The sequence below is a fragment of the Ixodes scapularis genome, unplaced genomic scaffold, assembly GCF_016920785.2.
Source record: "Ixodes scapularis isolate PalLabHiFi unplaced genomic scaffold, ASM1692078v2 PGA_scaffold1__304_contigs__length_218370807, whole genome shotgun sequence".
NCBI lineage: Eukaryota > Metazoa > Arthropoda > Arachnida > Ixodida > Ixodidae > Ixodes > Ixodes scapularis.
Window position 1 is genome coordinate 70791510 of NW_024609846.1, and position 12250 is coordinate 70803759.

Genomic DNA, 12250 nt, shown 5'->3' on the forward strand with positions numbered 1-12250 from the left:
TGAGTGAGAAGGAAGATGTTGCCCGAAATCACCATCTCAACTTCAAACAAACAGCATTGCAACAACGACAATGATGCCGAGAAGCGGTGCTAAAATGCTGAAAGTTAGTGCATGCTTTGGGTTTGCTGCAGAATTGGTTTGGTTGCAAAGTTCAGGAGGTCAAGAGGAATTGCAACGGCCAGGGTTCTTTGGGGTAACAACCGCTTCGAAGTCACGTGAGCAGTGCGGTTAGTTTTAGCTGTACCGAGGCTCACGTCTCGTAATGATGCACTGTGCCTGTTAGCAGGCGCCTGTCACTCTATACCTGGAGCAGTGCGAGAAAGATGTGGGTAGGTTAGCAGCGAGAGCCAGTCAGGCAGCACCAAACAGGCCCTTTAAGGGTACATGGGCTCATCCACCTTTGACACCAAAGGCGCTCAATCCAAGCTGGGCTTCGAGTGGAGCTTCAGCAGAATGCACGAAGGGAGACCAGACAGGTTTTCCTTAATGTCCGTCAAAAAAAGGTGCCTACCGCACACTATTTCGTATATAGGAGGTAGAATTTGGGACGCAGTGTTTCCTCGAAATAAGCTTCAGTCACTTTCTATGATCCCGGATGGTGCTTGGAGTCTCGTGAAATGACAGCCCTGCCATGTACAACGACAAGTGCCAAAAACAGCACCAAGAATACAACGCACGAGAGAGGCTTATTCTCGTCGTTCACGCTTTCTTCCTTGCATAGGACAGCGACGCACCCTTGTGGTAATAGCTGGCAACCTGCAATTGAGCAGGCGTTATAAGTATACAGGAGGCTATGCTCCACGACACCTATCGAGGCAGGTCAGTCTTGAAGAACTTGGCGAACATTATCTTCTGATACCCCGGCGTTGACAAAGACATTTAAGACCATGTAAGAAGGTGCAAACATGTGCCCAGTCCTGCTAAACGCCTCTGTAGCGGACAAGCGATAACTATAGGAATGTCTGCCATGCCAAGACGCGTGACAGTGGTACAACGCCCCGCGACGCACGTGTGGCGCGTACCAGACACAGATCACGAGCTCTGCCCGAACGTCGAGACTGGTTGGGATCACGGCGGCAGGAGGATGGATTTTTAGCAGCTCCTTTTTTTTAATTAATTGTGGTGATAAAGATTTGTTTGTTTTTTAAACCGGAAAACGTCTTTCTGCGCTACACCTCCGGTGTAGTTTCGGGTCAGCTGGTCGGATACCAAGCAACGCTGAACTCGGCTTATATTATGTCGTACAGCTGGAGAGTTACATAATACTGATCGTGGTCCACTCAGACACAAAGCACATAGAAGCACCGGCGGAGACCACACTGCAGAAGATGCAGGCTCCTCCGCGTACGGGCAGCCGTCAATGAAGCTTCGTAAGGAGCGCGTGCTGGTGCACAATGGGTTTTCGGCATAGGGTTTCGAGCAAACAGTAAGAAGGTGCGTTTCGAGTAAACGCACCTTCTTGGAAGGCCGGAGCTGGGTGGCCATCTTGCGCGCCGCCTTTATTTCATTCATCCCTAAGCTGAGACTGCGGTAAAAGCTACGTCCTCTATGGACCAGTCATACGTCCCTCTTTTGTTACGTAATAATGCTCCTGCTCATGCCCGCTTACCGAGGACTGGGTCAGGAGTTGAAACGAAGGCGGCTGATTTGTTTGGCAGGCACATAGATCCCACTGCAGTCTCACCTTAGGTGTCAACGGAGTATAGGGCAGCACGTCCCACTGTAATGAAATTTTGTAAAGTACAACATCGGGTACAGCAGAGCGACCGGCCAAGGGGAAAAGATCAGAAGGTTTGAAAGGTCACGTCTCAATGCAAAGAAATTTCGTGAAGTCCAAAACTGGCTACAGCAGAGCGACCGGACAGGGGGAAAAGGGCAGAAGGTTTAAAAGCCCACGTCTTGCAGTGCAGACCGGTAAACTGAACGATCGCGAACGTTGGAACATTGTGAAGAACCTCAAGGACTTATTCACTGTCCTGAAAGGACTGAAAGAACACAAGCGTTGGAAGACTACAAAGAACCTCAGAAGCTTACATACTGCCCTAAAAAAACTGAACGGGCATGAGTGAAACAACGTCGTGAAAAGCCGCAGGGGCTCTTTTCTGCCCAGGAAAGAGTTAAACAGTCGGAAGAACAGGATGGGTAGAGGCATCAAAAGATAGTAGCCGCTGCCGCAGCGTAATGTAGTGGTAGCTGACGCACCAAAATGTAGTGACTCTGAGTTAGTGGCGACTGCGTTGGTGGTTTGACAATCAGGCTGCTACTTGGCGACAGGACACATGCAGGAAGGGCCGGTAGAGCGGCCGGTCTTAGGTATACCATGACGGGTGACGATGCAAAGGTGATTGACCTTTAGGTTTATGGCACTGCGTGTTGGTAATGTCGAAATGTCGATCTGTTTTCCAGAAGAGCGTTAGGCCGATAATACGGACAATCAACAATTAGCAATATTGTTTGGAAAAAATAATCTAGCGATCTGATAATTTTGCTATTTCCTTTTATATGCGGCGATTCCTTTTTCACGTACAGGTTCCCTAAAAAAAACAATTTTACAGCTTTACTAACGCCGTCTAAACAGGCGATTTCGTGTGGACAGTGGGGCATCATATATGTGGCTAGCCGTCATGATAATTTGGATGATTAACTAAAGTTTTTGAATGACCTTTATATTTTGTTGAATCAAAATAAAGTCCGAATAAGAAAAATGCAGAATCTCATCGAAAACCACTAAAATGTTTAATTTGAAAGAGATTTGAAGCACGTGGGAATGGCGGTGGTTCACGTAAGATTTAACACTCGTGCAACAAGCGTGAAGCTTGCGGTACACGTTTTCGCTCTCCCAGTTTCGTGCCAAATGCACGAGGGGTGCCTTCACCGCACCACCACTCTTTCCATGAGCCCCAATTTTTTTTTTCAATCAACAACTTTCATTTTTATTTTAGACGGTGTGCAAATTCCTTATTGGATCATGTATTTATTGTGATAAACTAAAAGTTATTAGAGCATTTTCTTATTATCCGAATTGTGTGCCCTATTTTATGTCACATGGGCGTATAACTCACTTGTATAAGCGTATAAAAGTGAACATATTCATGGGCAGGTTAATATGTATATTACAAAATGGGGAGGAATTATAGTCATAAAACAGGTATTGCGTAAATTTTGTATGTACAGAAATACCACCCAGCCCATTATATTATACTTGACGGCTTAAGACCCTTCAGTGCGAGAAAAGAAACTAGTACGAAATACATTTTTGATCACTGAACGATTATTTTATTAACGTTTTACAGAGACACTGCCAACTTATGAATAGGTACAATGATAGTATGACGGCTCTTTAACTCATATACGTTGAAAGAAACTCAGACACCAAGATGCTGCTGCTCAGAAAATGGCCAAGCTATATTGAACATTTTTAAAGAAAGTAGAAACAAATATTTCGGTGGGCTAGGTATTCTAAACGAATATACAAATATATTATTGTGATTGTAGAAAGACATCATTTATCATTTAAAGTACGGTCTGCTTATTGAAATTATGGTGATATATGTTCGACTGCATTACTTAAATTTCTGCGTCAATCGTTCTGAACAAAGCAAATTGTAAGTGGCGCTGATATTACTTAAAAATCAAAAAGAGTTTGCTGTTCCAAGATATGTTTCAAAATTTCCCGCACTGTTGCCTTATCTCAAACAAGTATGAAATATAATGTTATCGACCAGGAAACTTGTAATTTACGGCAAATTGTAATTCTTCGAAAACGTATACTCCTCAAAACGTGACAGGCATCTGATTTGGGTAAAAAATAGCTAAATGCTGAAGAAGTCTCCTTAAGATGTAAGTCACATTTTCACTAAAAAAAAAGACAAATAAGACCATCGGCATAGTATATGCAGAACCTGTTAATGAACATACGTCAGGGTAATCCGAAGCAAAATCTCAGTCAACATAAATCAATAGCACCTGATGATTTTATCAACCATGCTGTAAAATGAAATTGTTTTATTTTGTTAATTCAAGAATGCCAAGCTTTAATGTACTCAGATGTTAGTTCAATGGCACTTAAGAAAAACGTGGCCATGAAAAACAGTGTATATATAGAGGAGTAAACGAGCACACTTCATCAGTCCGAGCTTCCCCTTCAAGACTAATACATTCCACCATGGTAAGAGTTTGTTTTATATTAAGACCCATCAAGTAATAATAATAATAGTAATAATATCTTTATTATTTTTGAATAAATTCACCCATATAAATATTTAAATAGCTTATTAGGTCAAATCTACAACTGATAACCAAATAATGTCCTTTAAGAGCCCAAGGTTCTAAAGTTTGCAAATTTTGCCACCAAAACGAGTACGCGATGTAGTAGGGTACCTTTTTGGATTATATATTTTCGATAATCATGTAGCCTTTAGTTCGATCTCCTGTTTCTGCCAAATGCGAACCTCGAATGCAAGTTGCACAATATCATAGTACTCAGATACCAGCTCCAATCCCTCATTCTGGTTGTCATCGTAGCTGACTGAGGAGCCTCAAAGAATTAATCCTACGCCTTGGAAATACAATTTATGGTTGTGAAGATTACGCAAACTCATATACGAGTGATGTATCTTGTCTTATGTTTTCCCTCTTCACTCTACGAAAACTCACACAAAAAGAACGTGCGTCTACTTTCCCGCATAATACTTGGAGAGCCAATCACTGCAAATCGCGGAAGCACCTAAGCGAATGACGATGCCGAAACATATGTTTAGACCAAAAAAATGCACTCTGAGTGTTACATCAAGCAATGCTAAGCGTAATGCTTGCATTGCTTAGTGTCACAACTCAGGCGATCTAGAAGTATGTTTCCGCATCGTCGCTGAGCTGCCTCCTTAGGCTGCGGTGTTTGACTCTCCGAGTGTTTTGCGGGAAAGTGGACGCAATGGCTTTATTAGAGTGTAGACCAAAATATTTGTCTCTGTACGACACAATTATGCACTCGTTAACCACATTTTAGCTAAGATGTAGATCGTTAAGAATTATATACTAAAACATTAGCCGCGAAATAAATTTTGATTCACTAAATCATAACCCAAAAAATAAAAAAAAGAATATGCAGCACCAGGAAGCATGTCATGAACAATATCTTAGTCCGGGAAAGGTTATGCCTCCCAAATATTCTAGTTTGCATCCGAACTAAGTTGGCAACTCCGCCGTTGTCATTGCTCCAGGCTAATATTGTATATTAAAAATAACTACTGTTTCTGCCACCTATTTCTGCGCAGTTCCGTTGCGTTCTCGTCCTGGCTCTGGCCACCTGTGCCTTCGCTGGCTACCTCGGATACGGCGGCTACCCCGTGGCTGCTCCCTTGTCCTCTTACTACTCCACCGTCCACCGCACTCCAGTTGTTTCTACCCTCGGCTACGGTCATGGACTTGGCTACGGCTATGGTCTCGGTTATGGCCACCGCCTTGGCTACGGCTATGGTCTTTCCGGCTATGGACTTGGCTACGGTTATGGACTCGGCCATCTTGGCTACGGTCGTTTCTACTAGAAGTGTGAGTACTCAGTAAATATTTTATTATGTAAATTGTACTAGAATTGTGAGTATACAATAAAATGTTTCGTTATCGGTATTTTGTTTTAACTCTTGAAAGAGTGAATACGATGCGAGCTTTCTAGCTGGCACTATATGTTATTCTGTTTTACTAATAATCTCATTGAGGGTGACAATAACGAAACGCCATAGAGCGAGTAGCTTAATTTCTCTAGAGCATACCGTCTCTTAATATAACAATGTAAAACATTATGATTTCTTTCGCAGAGTCCAGACATCTGACAACACCGAATCAGGATCCTCTGGGCCTGCTCTCAACGCCACCTGCACTGACGTTGGACTGAAATAAACATAACACTCTTATTCATTTACTTCGTGTCTTGCTAATTGCACAAATTTATTGTAAAACGATATTACAATGTCGTGCGCGCAACTACACTACGGAGTGAATCTTTTTGTCCTTGTCATTTTTCTGAACCGAAAATTAGGGAATCGTATAGAGTTACCACCTGCTAAAAAAGCTGATGCTTTTAATTATTGTACTTTAATTGTAATGTATTAGAGCTTACACCTAAAAAAATAGGAGTATAATACTGCAAGATGAGGCAAAACAAAATGTGGCAGGATAAAAACTAATTGCTTTGCTAGACATGTTCTCCATGTAAGAGTACGTGAAGTACCACAATCACAGGTTCTACTCAGCGATCAACAACAATTAACCAGTCAGTTGAAAACTAAAGTGTTTGGTTCTGAAACCTTTGCCCAATCCTCGGTCAGACCAACTTCAAACGCAAATGGTAGAATTCAAGCTGCAAGCAGCGCGCGCTGAACGCGCGCTCCTAAAATAACACTTGATCGGAAGCGAGACCTGGTCACGACTGGCAAGCTTAGTATAACTTTTGATCAAAGGAGAAGCGAAACCTTCATTGGCAGAATGTGAGTCACTCGTCGTCGATCTGCGTGAATTTAATCTAAACATGCAGATAAACCCTGATAGCATTGATAAAACACAACATATCCGTGGTTTTTAAGCAAAGGAAAAAAAAGAGGCAATCCTAGAGACATTGTGCCCTTCCGGGCACAAAGATGCAATATCTACTTCAGGTAGTAAACTTAAAGAGATTGGATTTGCAGTCAGTAAGGAGATTCTTGGACCTATACATCTAGCCCGATGGAGGCTATGCGAATTTTCCAGAACACAAAATAGTCCTTCTAAATTGTGCTTAGATAAATCGCACCTGAGTTAAAGTTGTTTTTTTTTTGCGATGAAGGGACACGCAGTGTTATTAAAATTTAAAAAAAAAATAACCCACGCGTTTCGTTTTTTGGTAATCACGTGTGCTTGATGTGCCGATTAAAAGTGATTCACAACTAAATTCTTCTATCGCCCTGAAGTTTAGTTTACTCCATTGAACATTAAAGGGACACAGACAGGGAATTTATGTTCGCCAAGGCTTTTATTTGTATATTAAATATCAGAGCCCAAGCTCCCAGAACTAAATACGCGTTTAAAATTAGTTTTTTCTTTTTTCCTCTTGTGAACCGCTGATCAAGAACTGCCCGGTCTGAGATGCGCTCACTCTCTTCTCCACGCTCAAGGGCCGTTCAGACGCGACCGTCAACAATATTCCAAATCTTGGGTAATCAAGGGCTCACAATCAACATTAAAAAAAGAAACCCCTTCTTTCCCGAAGGAAAAATCCATCAATGTAACGCTGTTTGGCAGTCAATGTTTTCTAGTGGACCGCTGACTGTGTCTGACTGTACGTCAAGCATGTCTGATTGGACAACAAGTTACTCTGACCGACAGTCAAACTCCAGTCAGACCCCGCTTGTCGGCTTTCTGATGGTTTCCTGGTGGCAGTCGGCCGCCGCGAAATGCCATCAGGATGTCCTGGTGGTGATTCTGACTGTACATCGATTGTCTCTGACTGTACGTCAGAAAGCTTTGACGTGCAGACAGAAGTACGGTCAAAGGACGTAAAGTTCGTTCGGATACCACTATTTCGTCAAATCTATGAATACGAAAAGTAATCTATGCACGAGAAAACGATTTCGGGACGTGAGCCCATAAAACCGCTGACGTTAGAGATGTGACACGCAACCGACCGACAACCTTGATCAGAAGCCCGCCAAAGCCGCCGAAGCGTCGAACGCGACACTTCGCACTTCGCTTCGCCCATGGAGGCTTCGCCGAGCTTTCATGAACGATCGCTCTCGACTCGTTTTGTTTGCCCGCTTGCTCCAACCTGTCGATCCTGCCCGGGCTCTACAATGTCTTATGCTTTAGTAGAATTTCTACTCGACGAGACCCAGCCTGTTGTGAGTTCCGACGATGTAAGGAACTTTAGCGGTGTAGTTAAAGACGACAAGGTGTACCAGCTACTGGGCCGATGACGCGCGAACAAAAGGATCATTCTACGACGCGAAAGTATTCTACATGGCAGGTGAGTAGAACTGAAGTACGGCGAGTGATGTACGAGTGCTTTCATAACATGCTGACGGCTTAACTGCATTTGCAGCCGAAGCATCTCGTATAAAACGAATAGTCAAATCGAGTTTCCGTAGCGGTGGCGTAGCATAGCGGTTAGTGTTTTCGATTTGTACGCAAGCGGTCGCGGATTCGATCCGCGGTGGTCCTGCTTTTTTTTTTTTTTTTTTTTCTCGAACATTTTGTTTTATCGAGGCATTTGCCGATATTTATGAGTGCGTATAGCTTTACTCTTATATAAATGCTGCCCTTGATGATGAAATTCCCTTGGCAGTGGCAGTCAGACGTCATCTGATGGACCATCAGATGACGTCTGATGGTCCACCACGTTCCATCAAGGCTGCTGACTGGCAGTCAGTGTCCCAAATTACGTAGCTTGATGGAATTTTCAATAGGGTTGTGGCTTTTCAAAAGCTTAGGCTACGTCGATTAAAAAAAACGAGTTGCAGAGTACAAGAAGCATACGCACTGCGTAATTCTGTTCATGGTGTCGTATCGCGGATCGCTGGAGCATCCGGTAGTCGTGGGATAGACGGTTAGTCGAAGTGGACTAAATGATGGCGGCGGTTGACGCGCGTGGGTCCTCTGCTTCAAAAGAGTCCTTCGCGGTACCGGCGAATCTATCTAGCTTCGAAAGAGACATTTTTTACCAATCGGAACAATTAGGATTTATTCCGTACGACACGCCCGACCAACAAGCTGATTTGCACGAAGATGTCGCCAAGTCGGCGGCCCTTCTCCTGGCTGAAGACATCGCCCGTCCTGGGAGCACGAATCGGAAAGAGCTTGAAACACACCAAAGTCAAGCACATAGAACGAAGTGAGTGTTAAATACGCATGCGTGGTGCAAATGTTGCGTATGCGTGCTGCTCGCTGACTTCGAGCCTTGGGCGTGCTTTTGCAACAGATAATTGGCAGCGAAATTTCTGATCTACAGGTGACTGCCTGAATTATTACGAAAATGGAGCTCCCTCTCATGTGTTTGATCATTACATTGCTAAAACTGTCATCTGCTTTGCACGGCCTGCGGAGCGGAGGGAAGAAAAACGCGGTCGGGTGTAGTTACGCGATCCTCCCATCCATTCGACAAGGCACCTCATCACTTCGGGCTCGTGTTTCCGTTTTGGTTATAATAAAACTATTTGTGGGGGTGTCATCTCGAACGCTGTTCCCCAGCCAATGCTTTTATCCAATGGAGCCAATCAAGCAATGCCAAAAGTGCATAGAATTGATAACGGCGCTTGTCGTTGCCTTTTTTTTTTTTTGATATCACCGACTAAACCAACCACGCGCAGTGAATGCCACGTGACCCTGAGCGTTTTCTAGCGAGTGTTATTTGTCCAGTGATAAAAAAAAAGTATAAAATGACGACCGACAAGATAACAGGTTTTTGAAGCTATTTATTTGGCTCCATTTGATCGAACCTTCATATGCAGGCAAACTTAATATAAAACGAAGTGTGAAAAAATATTCAACATTCTTTTTATCAACATTGAGAACGTACTGGCCCAAACATAAGCAATTTATTTATTTCTTGAATCGCTTGATGCTGACACTGTGCTGCTGATCGGAACTTACTAGCCGTAGCTGCTAAAAATATTTTGGTTGAACGCCTCGTAATCTTGCCATTTAACTTCACTGGGAGCCTGAAATCGGCCAACAAAGTATTCCACATATTTTGCAACAGAATTTAAAGGCTCTTCCCTATATCACATTTAATATTCCTAAAGCTAGTATGAAAATGTTGCCGATTTCAACTATCGAGATACTAAATCCCTTACGAAAATGGCAGATCTGGACTTATATAAAAAAAAAAAAAATATGGATATGTAAAAAATTGGGCAGATCTGGTCATATCAAGCACATCAGTTTATATAAGCCTTATATAACCAGATCTGCCCAATTTTTTATACATCCATATCTGAGTCTGCCAAATAAGGGTATATCTGCCTCCCATATCAGGGTGCTTTTTTTTTTTATTCTTGCAGATTTGTTCTTAAAAAAAGTCATGAAAGCCACACTTATGCGGTTTCTGCGAGTGAGTTATACGCCCAGGGGGACATTACGTGGGCGCTGAGCTTTGCGATTGCTCAACTAATTAATTAAAATTCACTAATGAACTTTTCAATTAGTGAAAATAGACATACGGTTCCAATAAGCAGCTAGCGGGGCGTCGTCCAAAATCCCTAAATCAGTCAATTTCAGAAAGTCTTTCAGCGCGTGAGAATCGCACTAAAGCCACCACTCGTGGACCAGGTACAAGGCTAGCGGTTTCGGTAAGGCGCCCTGCGAAATTTTTTTGTCTCTTATCTAGCCCCTGCCTTGTACCTGGTCCACAAGTGGTAACTTCAGCGCACTACTTCGCTTCACACGCGCTCAGTCTTTCTAAAAATTACTGGTTTAGGGGTTTTGGACGACGCTCAGCAAGTTCCTAATTGAAACCATGTCTATTTTCACTAATTAAAAGTTAATTAATGAATTTTATTTCATTAGCCGACTTATCGTAAAAATTAGCAAACTACATAACGTCCCCCTGGGCGTATCACTCTCGCACAAACCGCATAAGTGTAGCGTTCATGGCTTCTTTTAAAACAAATCTGCAAGAATTAAAAAAAAAAAAAAACGGTATCCGCCGTGCTGGTAGTTGACTCTTCGACCCTCCACAGCGGGAGCAATGGTAAACTGTGCCGCGCTCGGCTGTAGCAATTACCCGGTATCCCGACGATCGTTTCGTCAGCATGAACCGCGAGACAGAGTGTCCGTCAAGTTAGAGAAAGTACAAGCGGGCGGAGAGGGATACGCCCGCGGATGACCACGCATTGTTTACCAGTATTTCGCAAAATCGCAACAGTCTTTCTACAAGCGACTCGTAAAGCCGCTCGTCAAATTTTGGAACGCGTACTTAAGAGTCTGTGCTGCTGTTGTTTTTTGGCGACACGTCAAAACTTTGTGGGCGGCATGTCGAAACTTTCTGCTTGTAGCGCAATCGCACCAATGCCGAAACATTCTGCACAATGATTCTCCAGGCTGCCAGGAGATAGACACGGCCTAAATCTAGAGGAAGTCTGGAAGAATACATTTAGGAAAAACGATCAATTGTCACGAAGTAGGTTGCAGCGCACTTACGTTGACGAGACGCGACTTGAAAGGTGTTGTACGAGGGAGATGTCGACACGGCCACGGCAAAACCACCACTCGAACACAGAAACGAGAAGGTGCCCGTGAAGATTGAACACGATGTAACACAAGCTGTCGTTTGTAGAACCGAACACTAAACGCACCACAAAAAATTCTTGGGCTTCTTTGAAGAAATCGCTTGCAGAAGCAGACATACGCGTCTGCCACAGGGGGAGAATTCACACGCCAAACTAGGTCCGACTAAACGCATTCCGAGATCGGCAACGGCTAACGCGTCATCCGTCAAACCACGTGACCACTCACCATTTACAACGCTTTCAGCTTAGGGAGAGAGAAAAGGATCGAAGGAGCGGCCAAAACGGCGTTTCACGAACAAAAGGCTTATCTTTTGGGGCCACAACCAGGAGATGTGTCACTTGTAACGAAGGTTGACATTGCTGTGAATGCTATGTGTGGCTTTGGGCGCCAGGCAGGTGCGATGTCCTGCTTTGTCACCAGATTCTAGACTGTAGTCACGTGACCCTAAGCGGAGACGCGATTTGCCTAAAACACGCGTAGCGTCTACCATGCTGTCAATACCGAGTGAACATACAGCTCTATGAAGTCTAGCTTTTGAACTCAAAACGATGCAAGATTCAAGATACTATGTTTTACGCTGCATAAACAACATTATAATTTTAAATGAAAAAATTAAAGCGACTATTTTTTTGTGCATGATGCCGACAAATAAATAGATAAATAAATATGTATACGTATATATATAAATATATACAGGGTGCGGCCGTAAAAACTTTCACATTTGGCACGCCTAGCAAAAATCGAATTTCAAACATACATACCTGAAATTGAGCACACGAACGTCGTTTATACCAAAGTTTTTTGCCTATTTTTTTCAGACGTCAACTCGGAAGCAGCGAATTATTAGAAAGATAACAAAAATGGCAGACGTGCGATTCCTATGGCCTATACCCGCCCGTTCGCCGTCTGCTATCTGGTTCGCGACGCCGCTCCCAGGTGGCGCACTGAACGCAAAAACGCGAGAAACACCACACGAAAGACTGGTGTCGGGCGAGAT

The 12250-nt window shown here is 43.4% G+C and overlaps 1 long non-coding RNA gene across 1 annotated transcript; it reads left to right on the forward strand.

Moving 5' to 3' along the window:
* The first annotated feature begins 5322 nt into the window (after window positions 1-5322).
* Window positions 5323-5917, forward strand: LOC120850560. Its single transcript, XR_005718171.2, has 2 exons — window positions 5323-5547; window positions 5814-5917. It is a non-coding gene; the product is annotated as an uncharacterized LOC120850560 (long non-coding RNA).
* The last annotated feature ends 6333 nt before the right edge of the window (window positions 5918-12250 follow it).